The 17,910-nt window shown below is 33.8% G+C and overlaps 1 long non-coding RNA gene across 1 annotated transcript; it reads right to left on the bottom strand.

The window, feature by feature from the left end:
• Window positions 1-10,043: 10,043 nt before the first annotated feature.
• LOC111881944 (uncharacterized) lies at window positions 10,044-11,323 on the bottom strand. Its single transcript, XR_008224608.1, has 7 exons — window positions 11,167-11,323; window positions 10,982-11,067; window positions 10,874-10,908; window positions 10,640-10,791; window positions 10,479-10,561; window positions 10,295-10,407; window positions 10,044-10,224 (listed from the first exon to the last, which is right to left on the bottom strand). It is a non-coding gene; the product is annotated as an uncharacterized LOC111881944 (long non-coding RNA).
• Window positions 11,324-17,910: the final 6,587 nt, after the last annotated feature.

Raw genomic sequence — 17,910 nt, 5'->3', positions numbered from 1 at the left:
TTGCCTACCTTGTTTAATACGAGTTAGTGTGTCGGTTAACCACACACGCTCCACTAACCGACTTAAACAAAATGTAAAGTGTAATTTCATGGATTAGCACCTTATTCACATTTTCCTAAGTAACTAAGATTGGGTATTTATAAAAGGTTTAGTTACATAGTATTTATCATTAATACTTTTAATGAAGGGAGAATTATAGTCCTTGTCCTACCCGTTCGGCTAACGACCCTCTACCGGTCAAAGAAGCGGTGGGTGAGAGTGGACACCCATTAAACTGCCATTTTATAGGCAGTATCCTTATACCCCCCTTATAGACCGACTTTGTGAATGAGGCCTACTAACGGTAAGACTGACTTGCTCTTATACATATATATATTATTAACTTATAATATTATAAAGTATAAGGGTTGAATTTTAACTTTTAAAATTCTAAGGGCTAAACTTGGAATTAAAGTATTCATAAGAGAAAACTTTTCAAATTCCAAAACTTGAGGGCAAGTTTTGTAACTTTCAAAACTTTTCTATTCCATAACTTATGTGTTTAAAGTAGTTTTAATTAAAAAACTCTTCAAGTTCCATAACTTGAGGACAAGTTATGGAAGACTTTAACCTAATTAAGAATGTGACTCTTCATAATTCATAACTTATGGAAGTTTTATGAGTTAACTAAGGTTACACATATTTTATTTAATGAAGAGACTCTTGAACCTCCACAACTTGAGGACAAGTTATGGAGTCATAAACCATTGAATAAGAACAAGACTCTTCATTTTGTAACCTATGACAATTTTTATGAGTTTTAAGAAACTTAAATGTGACTTTTCATGTAACTTGAGGACAAGTTACACAAACACATTTTAGAATCAACATTTAGATTAAAATGGATTGAAAACAACTATTCAATTAACTTTTCTATTAATCTTAAGCAACTCATATGAGCAAAGATAATACACATCAAACTTTTCCATGTAATTAGCATAACTTTTAAACAAATACAAAACATGAATCTATTGACAATTATCTTTGAAATTGGATTAGCATGAACATTACCACATCAAAAACAAGTTTATAAGTCCAAAAAACATCTTAGGGTAATGTTCCTAGTCCAATTCCAGCCAAAACAGTCGAATTTATGTTGTCTGGGGGTCCAACTCGTCGAGTGCATGAACCAACTCAGCGAGTTGGATGCATTTTGTCTTGGACTCGGCGAGTCCATCAGTGGACTCGGCGAGTCTGCTGAGCAGACAGCATAAAAGCTCGATTTTTCAGCCAATTTTGCAAGGATAACAAGAAAACAAGCCTTGGCTCTGATACCACTATTGGGTTTTGAGCATTCTAACACTCCTATGGTGTACATGCAACCCTATAAACCTTGGATCTATGTTTTCTCTATTATACATGCAAATAAGAACTTTCCAAGGCTTTAATCCTAACTAGCATATTATAAAGCTCTTATACTACAAAGTACTAGTTAGATGACATACCTTTTGATGTAGCTTGATGTCTTCAAGATTTAAGAGCTTAGCCCCAATAGTGTGGAAGCCTCAAGTGGAATCACAAATCACTAAAAACACCTTGGAAGACTTTAGAGAATATGGATCCTTGGCTCTCTCTAGTGAAATCGACTAGCCCTTCTTAGTGTACCCACACTAGTGTCAATTTCACCAACCAATGACATCTTTATATAGTATGGAGACTAAGGTTAAACCCATGACCTTTCATTTCATATGATCCATGGGTTAAACACTCCATGGACTATCCATGAAAGCTTAGCCCAACCTAAATGAACTTGGCCCATTCCATATATATATAAGAGTCCATATTTAATTAGTTTATTTTGATCACTTAATTAATTATAAATTAATTCTTGATCAATACTAATTAAATAATATGATTATATATTAATATATTAGAACTTATAATATATTAATATAAATCATAAATATATACTATTCTCAAAAGACTATCCATATAAATTGTGCCGGTGAAGTGCAATCCAAATGGACCATGCCGGGTCGGGTCAAGTACATACCAAATATAGTTATGGACTTAGACATTAATCCAACAGGTTAGTCGTAGCATCCACTGGCAGCCAGTCGGTGTGGAAAGGTGTTGTCAAACTACCGGATGGCCGTAGCATTCACCAATGGTCAGATAGTAAGAGGAGTGTGATAAGACTGTGGTGTGGCCCGTAGCATTAGTTTAGTAAGACTACGGTGTGGCTCGTAGCATTGGTATAGTAAGACTGCTGTGTGCCCCGTAGCACTAGTTTAGTAAGACTGCGGTGTGGCCCGTAGCACTGGTATAGTAAGACTGCGGTGTGGCCCATAGCACTTGTTTAGTAAGACTGCGATGTGGCCCGTAGCATTGGTATAGTAAGACTACGGGTGGCCCGTAGCACTGGTATAGCAAGACTGCGGGGTGGCCCGTAGTTTTAGATGGCTGGCATCGCCGAAGTTTTGTAAGACTATATGGGTGGCCCGTAGGATTCGTCGGTCCCTATTCACTAGTGCGAATGTATCAGACGTGTGATTCACTAGCAGGGTTTTTCAGATAGTTAAGTTCAGGATGGGGCGGCCGCTCGAATAGGAGTGGGTCACATTGTGAATGGGACCGGAAAGCGGTAGGTCATTGGTGGCCGGGAGTGGCGTAAGACTGCGGGTAAGCTATGGCATTCATTAGTAGTTTGGTTCGCGGAGTGTGGGCGGAGGGGCCCGTACCTCCGAGGTAGCATGGGGAAAACCGGTATTCTGGGAAATGGTAGATCAGTTGGGACCAGGACGGTCTTGGTTCATCCGGTAGGCGAATGGGAGTCATCAAGACTTCAGGTAGGAATGATGGTAAAGGATTCGCAACGAAAAGCCATGAACAGATCGAATGATGCTAAGTTGCTCATCGCGGGATCAAATGATCTCAAGGTAAAGGATTTGGCTCGGTAGCGCCATTCTCGTATGAGCCCTAAACGTAGCAGAGAGGGATCTGCTACCCGAAGGATTGTCGAAATTCTCATGATTGGGTGGAGCCTTCAGTATTGGGGCATTGCATAGAGGGGGTCATTCTGTGAGTATTGGTATGATGGTCGGCACTGGGAATGGCCGGGATTGCAGTTTCAGCAGAGGATCGATCCTCGGAGGAAATTGGGAAGGTTGTTTCTTGTGGAAAGCACCTTAGAAAGGCCAGTGACAGTGTAGGGAAAAAAGAGGTAAATCCCTTGCAAATCAAGGGTAAGTGTAACAGGAGTACCTGTATCATTACCGGTTGGATAAAAGTGTTGTATTTAAGGTTATTAAGGAAACAGGTTATTCTGAAGGCGACATCTTCAAGTTTTGGATCAGATGGGCGGAGGGTGTACCTAGTGGTAAAATGGTGACCAGATGGTAAGGTAGTTGGCCGTGGAAGACTTCGAGGACGAAGTTTAGTTTAAGTGGGGGAGAGTTGTAACACCCATAATTAGGAAGACCAAGAAAGGAAAGGCAAGACCCTAAGTCAAGGGGGTCAACTCGTCGAGTCCAGGGTGGAACTCGACGAGTTCGAGCGAAATCCGGGTCGAAGAGTAAGTGGCCAACTCGGCGAGGCGGCTAGTGGACTCGGCGAGTCTGGTCTGGTTGATGAAAACCCTAATCCTGGGGGTTGTGTCCTATTTAAAGAACATCACATCCCTTCCCTAGCCTCTCTACTCCCCTTTTGAGATCCAAAAACCCTAAATCGTGAGTGAGAGTCCTTGGGAGCAAATTAAAGATTAGATAAGGGATTTTGTGAAGAGAGATTGAAGATCAAAAAGCTTGGAGCAAGGGGCTTTGTAGAGATTTGGATTATTCTTCAGTGGGAATCCATCTTCGAGGTATTAAGTTGTTGCTTTGGCTTTATTACAATTAAATCTATTCTTGAATGAGATTTTGGGGCTATTTTGGTAAGATTGAGATCTATTTCGGGTTTGGGACTTAGATCTGAGGTCGCTACTTCAGATCTAGGGTTGTGACGGTCCAGAATGTCTTAAAGCTGAAGTCAATAAGTTGTTGGTGAAGCCCCTTTGTCACAAACCCTAGCCCTAGAGTGTTTTAAGGCAATAACTCTTTGGTTTCACGTAAAGTTTGCAACTTTATGTGAGGAATAGACTTGGGAAGAGTGGATCTATGAGTTGGAGCCCCTACATGGCTCGAAAAGCCACTGTATGGATTATGAACTGGAGCAACTCGGCGAGTCATATGGGTGAACTTGGCGAGTTGGATGAAGGTGGGCATGGACTCGACGAGTTGGAAGAACAACTCGGCGAGTCTGTTGAAGATTGCCATGGACTCGGCGAGTCAGGTCGCGAAACACTAAACCCTTCTGGTTAAGGCTCAGATCAGTGAGTTGAATGTTGACTCAGTGAGTTGGACAGGATGGGACTCAGAGATCGTTGAACTCGACGAGTCTCGGGGTGACTCGGCTAGTTGAGTTGTATGTTGAGAGTGTCTGAGTTTATGAACTCGGCGAGTCAAGTCAACTGGAAGGTTGAATTTGACCAGGGCTTTGACTTTGACCGGATTTGACTTAGCTTGGCTTCCAGAGCTCAGTTTGGAACTAAGTGTTATGTTGATATTAGTAGCCGGTGGAGCTAGTGGAGCAGCGACTCAGAGAGTTGTCAGTCAGCAGCTAGAGGATAATCAACAAAGTTCAGCAGTGCGAGGTGAGTCTCCTCACTGTTTGTATGGGTCTAAGGCACCAATGTCGGCCCGTTTAGTTTATGTATGATAAGAAGACCAGGGGGTTAGCCCTAGGCATTATGCATGAAAGACCAGGAGGCGGCTCCTAGCACACGGTATGTTATTCTGTGTGGTAGGAAGACTCGGGGGTTAGCCCTAGAAAATATATATGAAAGACCAGGAGGTGACTCCTGGCGCACTGTATGCTATTATACATGAAAGACCAGGAGGTGGCTTCTGGCATACTATATGTTGATTAGCCCAATAGAGTAGTATGTATAGTTGTCTTTGTGATACTTGCATGAAAGACCCGGGGTGGCCCTTGGCACTTGTCTGTAAGACCCAGGGAGTGGCCCCCGGCTTGACTAGGAAGACCACATGCAGCCCGTGGCATAATGGCAAGACTATGTTTGGCACATAGCACCTTAGCAAGACTATGTTTGGCACATAACACCTTACTTGATTATGGAGATGTTGGTTATGTATGGTTCTTGGCTATGTATGGCATGTATGGATCAGTTGGTTTGTATGGTAGGTGGTATTTGGGGAACTCACTAAGCTTCGTGCTTACGGTTTTCAGTTTTGGTTTCAGGTATTTTGCTTTCAAAGAAAGGAGTCGGCTCGATCGCAGCGCATCACACTATGCTTTCCGCACATGAGATCTTTGGGATTACACTCTGATATGATTTTATAATAATATGTTTCGATTACTGACACCTTGGTTTGTTATGAGATATTATAATGGATTTTTTTGGTACTGATGGTTTTATGTAATATCTTATTTAAAAATAAAATTTTTAGCCTTAAATTTTGGGATGTTTCACTATAACCCAGGATGCATCACAACCAGCTAGGCTGGTGATCACTTGCAATAATCTTGTTAATAATAATAAAAACATTGATAGTAATAATAATGATGATAAGAACGTGATAATAATTAATAATTATATGATAATAAATTTTTTTTTTGTTTCTTAGTAAAAGCGTAGCAACTTCCGAGAAACTTCCTAAGAACAACTTAAACAAAACACTTTCAACGTAAATATGAAGCTCTTTGGCATACTAAAAATATGATATGATTTGTTTAATATTAATATATATTTATTTTGTAGGAAACGTGTAGAAATTTATGATGTACTTCTTAGGACAATTTGCAAAATTTTATCTTGTTTGGTGAGAGACGTTGGTTAGAAAATTTCCTAGGAAATCCAATGGAAGTTCATAGAAACTTGCTAGGAACCACTTAAGTGAAACACTGCTAACATAAATGTGAAGCTCTTTTGCATACTTGAAAAAAATGATATGATTTGTTTATAATAATTAAATGGTAATAAAAAAACTACTGAGGAACTACTTAGGAACGATAAATATATATTTATTTCCTAGGAAAGGTGTAGAAAATTCTGAGGGAATTTTGAGGACGAGGAATTCCTTGGTATTTCCTATTTATTACCAAGGAACTTCTAAGGAAATGTTAGAAATATGTTTTCCTATGAAGTTCCTCGGTAGTAGGAAGTAGCGACAAATTTTTGGTCTTAAGAAATTTTTAAGAAATTTTTGTAAGAAACTCCATATTTTTCTTAAAATTAAGCCATCTAGAAGATGTTCTTCATGAATGTGTTTTTGATCGTTGGGGTGTAGGTGTGGGAAATGGATATTAAAAAGTGGTGTTGAAATAGATTAAATGGGTTTAAAATAAAAAACAAAAGGTGTAAAAAACAATTTTATATATATATATATATATATATATATATATATATATATATATATATATATATATATATATATATATATATATATATATATATATATATATATATATATATATATATATATATATATATATATATATATATATATATATATATATATATATATATATATTGAACGGCAACAAAATATATTAGAAATAAACAGCTAGTGTGAGGCAAGCGAGCATACAAAATATTCAGAAAAGAAAAAGAGGGAAGAAAAAGTAAAAGAGAAAAACAATCGCAAGCAATGCTAACACCTAAACAACACCCAGCCAACCCTCACATACCCTCACATCCGGTGTTGTGGTTATTGAGCATTTTGGTTGCTTTATTTTCACAGCAGACCTGATTATACGGCTTGTGAAGAAACTGGAGGACCAATGGAGCCCATTAAATTCGACCATGACATATTCTAGGATTGGGTATCCATCGCACCACTCGATCCATCTAAAAGCACTGATTTTTTTCTTTCATGCATTTATCCATAGGAAGGATAAGATTTGGATTTCCATTACTAATATAGTATGGGATTTGGGATCATTGGAGTGGATCTTAAGATTTCTGAAACGCCATAGAACCCACATGTAACTTGTAAGTAAGGATTATAGCTTCTTGTACTTCAACAAATGATTTTAATTAAGATGAGGTAATCTTGTGGTTACAAAATTCTTCAAGGGATGGAGGGTTTGACGACAGAACTTTCCACCAACTGCATAATTGGGACCAAACATGACATGCTATTCACACTCAAAGAATAAGTGTTTTTCTTCTTCCGAGGTCTCTATGGGAAGTTTGTAGTTTGAATCATAGCCTAACCCATACTTGACCAGATTTACGAGTGTGGGAAGCCTGTCGTGACAGATTCTCCATGCCAAGCCATTCAATTTCCCCGGTACAAGTATGTTCCATTCCCAAGATGAGGGCGATTTGGGCAAGGTTTTTTTTATCGATGTAATGGCGCTATGAGGCTACTGAGTACTTTTTAGAAGGATATATAGTCCTTTGTCATTCACCAGATCCATGTTGATCAATTTGAAAAAAGTCATGGAATTGGAGATCATCCTTAACTAGCATTTTTGGGAGATTTGCAATATTACACCAACAGTTTCCACGTCTGACTGCTCTAGCAACATTTGTAAATCCCCCATCTGAACCATATATGGATTTAATTACTTCCAGCCATATACAACTGTTCGATGTTCTAAATCTCCACCACCATTTGACTAGTAGAGCTTGATTTTGAGCTTTTAGGCTGCCTATACCGAGTCCTCCATGTTCAACGCCCGAAAGCACTTTTCCCAAGCAATCCATGCCAATTTTCTTTTTTCTAAGTGACCACCCCAAAAGAACCGCATTCTAATTTTCTCTAGGTTTTTTATGACACATACAGGAGCTTTGTATAGTGAGAAGAAGAGTGTCCCTAGACTTCCCAAGACAACTTTTAACTTTACATAGGATGAGATGCCCGCCAAATGATAGATTCATTGCTTTCCATCTTGATAGTTTAATTTGGATCGGAACTTGTCAATTATCGGATTCCAATGTACGGCCCTAGACATAGAAGCACCCACCGCCAGCCCTAGGTAAGTAAATAGGAGTTGTCCCATCGAACAACAACAGTTTCTAGCAAAAGATTCTATTTTTTGTGTTTGGACAGAAATTCCGAAAGAATGTTTACCTTCAAACCTGAAGAGAATTCAAAGCATCTAAGAATTATTATCAAGTTTCTGGCATTGTCAATTGTCCAAGAACCAAGGAAAATCACATTGTCGGCATACTGGAGATGTGATATAGTTGGGCCATTATTTGGGAGTTTAATGCCTCGAAAGATATTTTTGTTGAAAGCTTCTTCCATGGCTATGTTTAAACCTTCGACAGTGATGATGAATAGAAACGGGGAGAGGGGGTCTCCCTGTCTGACTCCTTTCTCCATGGAGAATTCAACTGTTGGGGAACCGTTAAATAATACTGATGCTTTGGCCAGTCAGAGAGTGAATTGTGGGTGATTAGGAATCTGTCAAGTTTACTGTGTTTGGATCCGTCCGCGCTCATATAAGTAAATTTGCGTCCACCAAGCTTAATGTCAGTAAGTCCTGTATCGAAGATAAATTTATTGAAGTGAAAAGCCGAGGTGTGACAGAAATTGGAGCCCATTCTTTCTTCTTGTGATCTGACACAGTTGAAGTCTCCAAAAACAAACCACCTAGGGTGCGTTTGGTTATGGAAAATTGATTTCATTTTCTAATAAAATGTTTTCAGAAAATAGAGTTGAGATTCATTTTCAAATTTCAATGAAAATTTTAGAAAACGCGTTTTGTTGAAACGGAAAGAGTTTTCATATTCCATCTTAGAAATTTGGAAAACTGTATAAATCACTTTTATAATTTACATACAATTTGGAAAACTGAAAATTTTCATTTTCTTGGAAAATTTTGGAAAACTGAACAAACAAACGCGTTTTCAAAATTTCCATTTTTCTTGAAAATTTTTCCTAGAAAACTGGAAAATTTTCTATAACCAAACGCACCCCTAGCATTCGGGTCTGAACCAATTAGATTTTCCAAGGTGGACCAACGATTTTTTTTCTTTGTGGTTGTTGGGGGGCATAAACCAACAAGTGCTATTAGTGGGCAGCCAGGTACCATAGATAGCTAGAAAGTTAGTGTTTTTGATAATGTCTAGGGTCTTAATGAAACAGGGGTTCCAGATAGAGAGGATGCAACCAGATAAACAAATAAGGTCAACAACTTCACTTAAAAAGTTACAGGAGCCCCATACAGCCTTATCCAATTTTTCTTTGACTTCAGATTATTTTGTTTCCTGAATAGCTAAGAAAACCACATGATTTTGTTGTTTTAAATCTTTCACCCAATTTCTTTTCACCTCACACCCTATACCACGAATATTGAGAGATAGAATATTCTTTGATCACTTATAATCACACCTCGTCTTTTGATCAAGTTTCTAAATTGATCTTCGCATCCTCTTACTTGGAATCCAATTCTATCGCCTACATTTATAGTTTCAGCAATTTCAGTAGTGGTGTTTTCAGATGCAGCACCAATGTTCTCCGATACTTCAAGATTGGTAGGGTTAGGATCATTTTCATTTGTGGCAGATGTATGACACTACTAGAAACGACGGATGAATCCGTCGCTATTCCGTCACTAGAGGTCTTTTGCGACGGATCTGTGACAGACTTACTCCATAGCCAAATAAAAGGTGGCTAATGGCTTAGCGAGAGATTTAGCGACGGACTTGATTTTCTTTGCGACGACTTTAGCGACGGAATTTCCATCGCAAGTTGCTCTCTTAATACCGTTATTTTAGGACATCAGCGACAAAAGTAAATAAATATTTTGTCGCTAATCCCTTGCAAAGCTCTATATCCGTCTTTTTATTTTCTGTCGCTAATCCCTTGCAAACCTTTATATCTGTCTTTTTATATTCCGTCGCTGATCCCTAGCAAAATTTAGATGTCATTTTTTTTGTTTCCGTAGCTGATCCATCGCAAATATATAATATTAATTTTTTTATTACAAATCTAAAATAAAAAAAATGTTAAAAACATCAAATAATTATACAATCCCAAACTAAACAATAATAAAATACCAAAAACATCAAATAATTATACAATCCAAAACAAACACTAATATTAAAATACCAAAATCAAGTACCAAATTTTAACAAAACATCCAAAAACATCAAATATCAATGTTTAATATCAAAAACCTATAGACGTATACTCTCTTCTTCTGCCCATCCCTTTAGACTCTTGCAGCAGCCTACATGGAAAAGAAAGATATAAAAAAGACGATTTTGTCCCTAGAAAAACAAAGTTGAGTGTCTAAGTACCTGTTTGTCATTTGTAGGATTCCAATCAGGTCAAACGGAACAAGTCTATTTCAACCTATCAAGTTGAGGTCACAACCACCAGCTTTGCTGCTGAAAAGAAATGCAAACTCATCCTGCAACATAATGATGTGTATTTTTTTTATTAAATGAGTATGTACTTATTATATGATTAAAAATTAAATACCTTTGATGGATCATTGAAGCAGTTGACCAACTTTTGTATTATGCTAGTTGATGTGGACCCATCCTGCAACTTTTGTCTGGTGTCTAAAGAATTACAACCGCTTAAAGATTTAATCACTTTTATTAAACTCCTAATTACATAAAAGAACTTGTAATTTATACCTGAGTATAATTTGAAACCAATACAATTCGATCATTTGTTCTCTTACAAAGATGGGCCAACAAACAGGCCAAGACTTGCATCTTTCATGACACTTCAACCAGGTCATCATCCACCAGTCCAAGATCCATCACCACCAGTACAAGATCCAGATCTAACAAATAAATAAATAAATAAATAAATATCAAGAACATTGTACAAAATAACACAACATAATAAGACATGATTTAGTTTACCTTCCGGAGAACATTTTCATTGTATCATAAATCAGCTACAATATCAAAGAAATGCATCAGAAAAAATTGTGTCCTAATAATGTTGTGATTCTTCCAAAAATGTTTTACCTTTGGATGATTGCAGAGCTTCTTCAAGGCAGATATATAAGCTAGAATTTTATTTGTTTCGCATCTTCAACAATTGCTTGTTTCACCTATAATCATGTGTGTTCAAATTTCAATTTAAGACCACTATCAATACACATATCAGTTATATAAGAGCATATAGTAATAATTTCCAAACAGAAACTTACATTTTTTGAACGAATAAAGTGATCATTTCCAAGCTAAAGTCTTGGCATTCTTGTGATCATTTCCAAGCTTTCCAACGTTTTCTTTTAAAGCTACAAGAGCACCAGCACATTGGATTCCCTCATTCCCACCTGTCTCAGTCCCCCACCTAAAGTTTTTCACAAAATCCTTGCCCTCGCATGCCCCTTTTATAGGGCTGAACCCTCGCATTACGCTGGGCGTAATGCCAAAAGCGTCACTGCATGCGTCATCGGAGTTCTCGAGTGCGAGGCTTCGTCACGCTTCGCTGTACGCTGGGCGTAACCCGGATAAGTCCGGTGACTCCCCTTCGGATAATATCGGATTTATTAATTAAATTTATATTTTAATTATTTAATAAACTTCAAAAATTCATATCTTCTTGATACGAACTCCGTTTTCGACGTTCTTTATATCCACGCGTAGGTTAGACCATACTCTACAACTTTCATTTAGACTCCGTCGGCTAATTTTGACTTTTATTTTTATTATTTATTTTTAGTAGGCCCAGACAGCAAAACTTCGTTATAAATTCATAACTTCTTCGTCCTACGTCCGTTCTCGCCTAACTTTTCATCGTTTCGCTACTAAGAACGAGATCTTCGATTCTCGTTTAGATTGTTTCGGCTAAAAACCGCTCGATCTCAAATCGAGTATTCGGGCTGCATATAGCCAAGTCGAAACTTCAGAAAATCATAACTTCCTCATACGAAGTCAGATTTGGGCTCTCTATATATATTCGGAAACCTCGTTTCGGCCACTACAACTTTATCCATAGATATCGACTTTATCTAATATTTCATTTTGACGCTTATTTTTATTCTTAATTCAATTAAATTATAATAATTAAGAAAACACACACATAATTCACATAATTCACAAATAATACATTTTGATTATTTCAAATTGGGTTACAAAGATTAACCTAGACTATTACATCAAGGATAATGTCTAGCCTGGAAACATAGGCGTTACAAGATCACTGATTTTCTCCACTGCAAGTAAGATGAACATATAAACATAAGATAAATAAAGAAATTAATGCTGATGAATAATATATCTATTAATGTGATAATTGTGAAGAGTGTACCTAAAAAATGTTCGTCTATTTGCGATCTCATTATTAGTATTGTATATGTACAACTGAGAGAATTTTGGTTTAAATCCCTGTTTCGGTAAAATGAATCCGATACTATGATAATTTTGACCGCTAAGTCGAAAAATGTATGGAGCATTTTCAATTATTAAAACACATAAAATACAAACAGTTTACAATGATTCAACCAACAGTTTAATCATGAAAGATTCTTTAAGTAGGTTACTAGAGCATTAGTATAATAAATAATTTTGATCATAAGCTACTTGCTTGTTTGCATTGGTACCTCCTTCATATGTAATTTGAGTGCACAAGGTGTAAACAAATGGGTGGGGCTATTAGTTTTAATGTGACATTTCTTAAGAGCATTCAAACCATGTGAAATGTGGATTTTAGATTTAGTTATTTTTTTTGGTGTTATCCGGCTGAAGTTCTGTGTCACGTGAATCTATTTATGTTTATGTTCTTTAAAGGTTTCCAAGTAAAGCTGAGTTTAGAAGTTTTATTTTCGTTTTGCTTATGTCTTACACAATGAATCGACACTTGTTCAATACAATTGGTTTATCGTTCAAATTACAATGCCTTAAAAATATAAATTTTAAATTTAAAAAAAAAACTAAAAATCCAATGTCGTAACAGAAGCATATGAAAGGAGAATGCTATAATTCACGATAAAGAGAAGTTCATTGCTATTTCTTGCATTTATCCCTAAAAATAGCAGCAAAATCATGGTAAAGTATAAGAACAATGGAAGAAAATTACCATTATGCAATAAAGTCTAAGAACACAATCAATAATGCAATAAAGTATATTCAAACATTCAAACAAAGAAAACAAAATTGAAAGACACATAAAAACACAAACTATATACCCTTTTCCAGAAAATTATCATTATGTCCCTGGACTATTAAAATAAACAATTTTCAATTATTAAAACACATAAAATACAAACAGTTTACAATGATTCAACCAACAGTTTAACAAATCATAATTTGGGATAACTAAAGTATTGTAGCCTTTTGTAAGCCCGTATAAAATAAATTAATTTTGACATTTTATTTGATTGGTAATTTCATGGTCTTATCTCGACATGACTTCTTTATGTCTAAATAGAGGGGCATAAAAAGGCATATCAAGATTCAACCTAGAAAATCCATTTGTAAGTTTTCTCATTTTCTTAAAATCACTTTATAATCTTCAAAAAAATATGTATTACAGAAAACTTCAAATATTTTTTTGAAGTAATCCAGATCACTAATCAAGTTCAAAATTTAAGAAACAATGACCGATAAACCACCATAAACATTTACAGATAGAAAAATAATAGGATAAACAACATAAATAGCAGCAGTAACATGCGACAACAATGGCAGGGGTAAATCCAGATCAGTAATCAAGTTCAAAATTTTAAGAAGCAATGACCGATCAACCACCGTAAACATATACAGACAGAACAATCATAGGTTAAACAACATAAATAGCAGCAGTAACATGCTAGAACATTGGGAAGGGACAACAATTAACGTTTTAATTGTATTCATTCCAGTCAAAGATCAATACGCTAACTCAAATTCGTCGTGTTCTGTCCATGAGTGGGAAACAGGGACTTACAAAATACAATTTAGTTGAAGAAAACAAATATATATACACATTGAGAAGAAGAAACTTATCAAAAGGATTGAACTGTGTGATTGAATATCCGAAAACTGAATTGTCGATGATGCAAAACCTTGGAAACATGATGCTGTAAAGGAACGTTGATATCATATATTTCAAGTATATATTGAGCAGATTATATAATCGACATAATATAATAATTGACATAATAATTTTAATTAAATGTAATCGATTGATTGATATCATATCTTATATAAGAAATCGGATTCCATAGTAACATTCTATTAATCGGGTATGTGCAGAATTTGTGTTAATGGCTACAGCTGTTATCACCGATAAAATTGGAAACACAATAGGGCGTTATATGGATTTGATATCGAATTGTATTCAATGTGAAACCAAGTAGGGGTATAATGGGTATTTAACTTTTGCAGAATTATGATGTTTTGAAGGGACATCTGGAGATATGGTTTTGTTTATTAGATAGGGAGATATTACTATTATTAATATTACTTATTTCAATTTCGGTTAACAATATCACTATATGTAATTTTATTTTATTGTTTTTTAGCTCAAGGTAATAAATTAAAGTCTAACATTTTTTTGTTATTGACGAGCTAATATTTTTTATTTTTAATATTTTATAGAATTAAAAATCAATAAATAAGTATACTTTTTATTAAAAAAACTATAATTTTTAATCAAATAAACTGAACTTTTTAAAAAAAAATTGTGTGTTTTATGTGAAACTACACTTTTTATAAAAAAAACTGCCCTTTTTATAAAAAAAACTGCATCATGTAAAAAATGTTGTAATTTATAAAAAAAAACTACAAATTTAAAAAAACTGCACTTTTTAGAACAAAATTGCACGTTTTTTTAAAAAAACTGCACTTTTAAATGTAAAAAGGCACGTTTTAAAAAAAATTAATAGCAAAGTATAACAAAAAACAGCAAAAAATAAATAGTTTTATGAAAATTAGGTTTATAGTAATAGAGAAAAAAAATAAGTTTGTGACTTTACGACTAAAAACAAAGATAAAAAAAGGGTTTTCTATAAGTACACCCTCATTTTTCCAATTCCACCCCTTGATTTGATTTTTTGTTTTTTGTTGTTTTTTTTTGTTTTTTTTTTTCCTATTTTGTTTTTTTGTTGTTGTTGTTATTATTATGATTATTATTATTATTAGTATTATTATTATTATTATTATAAATTTCGAACAAAATTTTATAATTCGGACGACATTGGTTTTTAATTATTTTTTATTATATATTTTAATATAATAATAATAATAATAATAATTATTATTATTATTATTATTATTATTATAAATTTCGAACAACATTTTATATATCGGAACACATTATAAATTCGATCGACTATATAAAATCGGTTTTTAATTCTTTTTTTTATATTTTATAAATCGGTTTTTAAAATCGGATGACATTATAAATTTGGATGAAATTTTAAAATTCGTACGACATTATAAAGTTGGACGACATAATAAAATTCAAACGACTATATAAAACGGAACTAAAGCAAAGTTTTTCTTTATTTACCACATATATATTAATTAGTTCGTTATTTATATTTGTGTGGTGCGTTATGCGGATAGAAAACAAACTTGACTTTTGTTTCATTTTATATAATCGTTAAATTCAAATTTTATAATGCCGTCCGAATTTATAATGTTGTCCAAATTTTATATGGTTATCAAAATTTAATATAATAATAATAATAATAAATAATAATAAAAATAATAATAATAATAATAATATTATTATTATTATTATTATTATTACTATTATTATTATTATTATTATTATTATTATTATTATTATTATTATTAAAAGAAAAAACAACAAAAAAAAGGAAAAAAAAAACAAAAAAAGAAAAAGAAAATAAAATGATGTCAAATCAAATTTAAAAGGTTGATTAGATTGATGTTAGGGGAGGGGGTAAAATCTGTTAAGGGGGTACTTACAGCACAACCAAAAAAAAATTATCAAATTTTATTTTTATAATATTATTTATATTATTATATTATAAAAACATTATTGTTGTTTTTTTTTTGTCTTAATAAAAATAAGTTTAAAATTATGAATATTACTGATATCCGTGCATCAAGTATATACAAAATGTATTAGGTGATGAAAATTGTGATGTTCGACCAGTAGTCGTTTGTCTCGGGTATGATGCAGATGAGTGACTTTTAATTCGTCGATAATTATATGATGAGTTATTGACTTCATATAAAAACTATTCTAGAGTTTTCGTTGGATGTGATTGAGTACTTGATTCATTGTTTTTCATCATGACAGAAAGGACAACACCATTGGAACACTATATGTTTATGCCTCAGTCATGTATCCTAATAACCAATAGGTTTGTTCTGATCGTCTAATTTTTACCACAGTAGACTCTATAACCCTTTTCCCTCTATGGAGAGGTCCTTGATAGTTTCAAAATCATATTGTCCTTACATTTGCACTTGTATACACCAATCATTATGTGATGATACTGTTAGAAGAAGAGTGTCTGATGCCTCCTATTTCGACATTATGTATCTACCACACAGACCCGTTCGCAACCGAATGACAAACTATGTATAAGTCGCGTCTAAAATTTTATAAGCGACTCAAACATACGGAAATATCTTTAAGGACTAAAGATGATTAATTGTTATTTATTTTTGTCTCGGATTTTTGTTATGTAATATTTAAAACTAAAGAAAAAAATGATGAAGATTTGTTCGAAATTTATTTTTTGTTATGATATTATTTATACTATCAATGATATTAGGTTAATGAAAACTTATTTGAAATTTTATTTTTAATAGTATTAATTATGTGATTATATTATAAAAACAATATTATTGTTGTTTTTTTATCTTAATAAAACATAAATTTAAAGTTATCAATATGAATAAAGTTAATAATAAAAATATAATTACAAATTTAAAGTTATCAATATGAATAAAGTTATAATGAAATAATAATAAACGTTGGACAAATAATAATTATATTGTAATGATGAGTTAAAAAGTAAAGTTAATGATATAGTTTGTATTGAACTTTATTGTAGTTATAATATATAAACATTTGTAACATCTAATAGAAATAATTATTCATTAAAGAAATAAATATTATTTCAACTAAAATAAAATTATGTAGGTAAAATGACATATTTTTAAAGATAAATGATTAGACTGGACAAACATTTATACTATATTGACCATTAAATATATATATTGAATGGTCAATAAAAAAACAAAAAAGCTATCCTCTCAAATGATGTTTAATAATATTAAATGGTCAAGGAAATAGTAAAAAACTATAAATACTTTTGCATTGGAGATGCTCTAATAGTATAACTATAAATTGGTGTTAGTGTTGTAGGCTGGTGCGTACAAGACATCTTAAATAAATTCTATAATTATAATGCATCCATGTAGCCTGTTCATTTAGGACCCTATAAATAAATTATCATTGGAGATACTCTAATAATATAACTATAAATTAGTGTTGTAAGTTGGTGTGTACGGGACATTTTAAATAAATTATATAATTATAATGCATCCATGTAACCTGTTCATTTAGCACCCTATCCTAAACATGCATAATGCCTATACTTATTTTTGGCTTTTCGTCTATGGTGCTAATTTTGTTGATGGTCCGATCAGAAGAAGAAAAATATTCATGTTCATTAAACATTCTTTGAAAATTATCATTACGAGCGTTTTGTAATTCATAGATGGTATGTTTTAATATACTATAGAGACGTAAATCCTTAGGAGCTACATATTCTCTTACTTATGTAGTGATAATATTATATTTACTACTAGGAAACCGATCGTTAGCGGCGTCAAAAGTCGCCGGTAATAAGTCGGGTTGTCGCCGGTAATAAGTTGCCACTCCTGTTTCGTCGCTATTGAGCAAATTGTCGCCGCTAATGATATTTGTCGCCGCTAATGATGTGTGTCGCCGTTAATAACAATGTCGTCGGTTATAACAC

Source organism: Lactuca sativa, chromosome 6 (assembly GCF_002870075.4).
Source record: "Lactuca sativa cultivar Salinas chromosome 6, Lsat_Salinas_v11, whole genome shotgun sequence".
NCBI lineage: Eukaryota > Viridiplantae > Streptophyta > Magnoliopsida > Asterales > Asteraceae > Lactuca > Lactuca sativa.
Note: the sequence above shows the minus strand (reverse complement) of the source record. Positions and strands in the feature narration are given on the sequence as shown.